Source organism: Triticum aestivum, chromosome 1A, assembly GCF_018294505.1.
Source record: "Triticum aestivum cultivar Chinese Spring chromosome 1A, IWGSC CS RefSeq v2.1, whole genome shotgun sequence".
Classification (NCBI taxonomy): domain Eukaryota; kingdom Viridiplantae; phylum Streptophyta; class Magnoliopsida; order Poales; family Poaceae; genus Triticum; species Triticum aestivum.
This window is the reverse complement of record NC_057794.1, coordinates 5,412,302-5,414,908: the sequence shown is the minus strand read 5'-3', so window position 1 is coordinate 5,414,908 and position 2,607 is coordinate 5,412,302. Positions and strand designations below refer to the sequence as shown.

General features: G+C 46.0%; 1 long non-coding RNA gene across 1 annotated transcript; it reads right to left on the bottom strand.

The window, feature by feature from the left end:
* Positions 1 to 739: 739 nt before the first annotated feature.
* On the bottom strand, positions 740 to 2,332 carry LOC123063097 (uncharacterized). The gene is made up of 3 exons (XR_006430087.1): positions 1,551 to 2,332; positions 1,445 to 1,476; positions 740 to 1,358 (listed from the first exon to the last, which is right to left on the bottom strand). It is a non-coding gene; the product is annotated as an uncharacterized lncRNA (long non-coding RNA).
* Positions 2,333 to 2,607: the final 275 nt, after the last annotated feature.

Below are 2,607 nucleotides of genomic sequence, written 5' to 3'. Positions count from 1 at the left end.
GTAATAGTTACCATCATGAACTGCTCCCTGTGACGAGGTAACTTGCATGGTGGACAAATTGTTCGTCCACGTGGATGCAACAAATCTCACCTCGGGTGTTTGTGACATATCGCGAAGCAATAGGAATAGCTCACTACAACTGGAGGTTCACTCAAATATTTATTCGTGTGGGTATAGGGGTCAATATGGGTGTCCACGGCTCCGATGTTGATCATTGATCGGAAGGGGTTCCGGGTCATGTCTTTACTTCACCGAACCTATAGGGTCACACTCTTAAGGGTCATCTATCTGCTGAATACTAGACAGGGAGTCTGAGAGAAAATCATCGAAAAAGTTTCAGACACCGAAAAGTTTCGGACAATGGAAAAGTTCTGCAGAGAGAGGTCACCGGATGAGTTTCGGTGAAACCGAAATAGTTGTTTCGGGGTATGCCATTAAGTCAAAATGGTTTCGGCACATGCCTGAATATTCTTGGAGGGTGCCAGAATCATACAGGTAACTTTTTGGAATTTTCAAAAATAAAAACCGAAAATGTTCCGGAGCTGCAGGAACCGGTTCAGATGCTTTTCGCAGATGAAAATCACTAAACTGGAATTGTTTCAGAACGCGTTGAAAATTATTATGGTGGGTACTGGAAATGTTCTAAGCCCACATAAATATTTTCAGTTCGATCAGACGCTGAATATTGTCGTCGTAAATAGTGAAAATCAGCTTTATGGTTACTTTATGGAAAGCCCACTACAACAAACACTCCCATATGGCAACACATATGTAGAAACGAACTGTAGCATGTGTTGTCTTTGGGTTAACCCTCCCACCTGGCCACCTCCCCACGAGCCACGAAGGCCTTTAACCTCATCCACCACCACCACCTCCTGCGCTAATATCATGCGTCTAAGGATGAAAGAAAAATAAAATCCTCTCCGCCAGCTCTCTCCCCGATTCCTCTCTCTCCACCACCGATTCCAAGGAACTCCGGCGCTTCCCTGCACTCTTGATCCCTGGTTCGGTTCCCTCTTTCTATTCTCCTCTAACCAGGGCCGTCTCCAGGAATTCGGGGGCCCGGTGCGGAATGCAAAAAATTAGGCCTAATTTTTTTACAAGTCATATACTAAATAACCAATATAACTGAAACATTCTCCTACTTAATTATATATACAGTATATAATTGAAGTATGCATTATTGCGTATAGTATTCAGAAGTATATCAAATATTAATACCAGAAGAATAAATGATACTACTAAACTGCATCGAGTAATGACTCACTTACCAGATCGTCTAGGGTCAAATTCATGGAAGAACTCGATCTGTAGGAGATGGAGGCAACGTGATTGCTTATTTTTCAAGTACCCATGCCCTTCAGAAACAGGAGGTAAATAAAAGATTGGACACATTAGACACACATCAAATTTAACTCGCAAGTTCGTCCATCTCTCGCATTACCTTCGTCTCCTTCCCTTCAACCTACAGCAGGACTAAAAGCTCCACCCATAAATGCCAATCGACACATTGGAACGAGAGAAGCGAGCGGAATCAAGAATCCCCAAACCTTTTTGTTGTTTTCTTGCACTCCTCGATCAAGCATGCCCTGAATCAATCAGAGCTAGAAGTAGCAGTGACCAAGGGGATCCAATCAAGATGAAAGAGGTCGAAGAGGTTTCCTATCAACGCGGAAGCAGCAGATCCCCTGATCCCCTCGCAGACATGATCGATCGAACCGGTCTCGGGTTTCTAGATAATGACCAGGCGTACAGGCCCAGTTCGGGAGAGCGATGGAGCCCAGTTAACTGCTGGCTCCAACCATTGACGAATAATGAAAACGGCCCAAACTCAGAATATATACATTAACCATATGGCCCAAGGCCCCTGAAATTTGGGGGCCCTGTGCGGTCGCACCGCCCGCACAGGCCCCTCAACGGCCCTGCCTCTAACCCGCAGCCCGCCGCCTCCCCGACGTCCTATGCGACCCTGCCCATGCCCCCGCAGAAACCCTAGACCCCCACGGGTCGCCGGCGCAGCTTTGGCACCTCCGGTTTGTCAGCCGACCACCCCGCCTCTCTGCACAAGCGGCTATCGTCTCGGGCTCGACGGTGCTGTGCTCCCTCAGCTACCTTGACTCCAACGCCGACGGTTCAGTAAGGCCCGATCCCCTCTGATCTTACACTTGCTGGCATTCGGTGTGGCTTGGCCATCATGCCAAGGCTGTTTCTTCTCCAGCAATTTTGACGATTATCTATGCTACGTTGATCACTCGCCTGATCTATGCATCCATGCCACTCCATGGTCTGAGTTCTCCACTGTAGTTGTGCGCGCACTGAAATACCAGGTTGTAAGTACCAGGGAATCAGTGTGTACTTAATTAATTTATGGCTGTTTGTTTTTGCTAATACCAGCTTGATGACATGGCACGGATAGTCTGATATACTCTGTAACTTCAGTTTTTTTCGATCTGTAACTTCTTCATTGTGCTTGGTAAAAGAAATTATCTTCTATGTTTACGCCACAAAACTTTGGATCTGTAAGTAATGCTAACAATGCCTAACAATTTCGATAGCTTTTATTTGGGACTGATACACATTTTTTGTTGCTTCTTTGCACTGTTATAT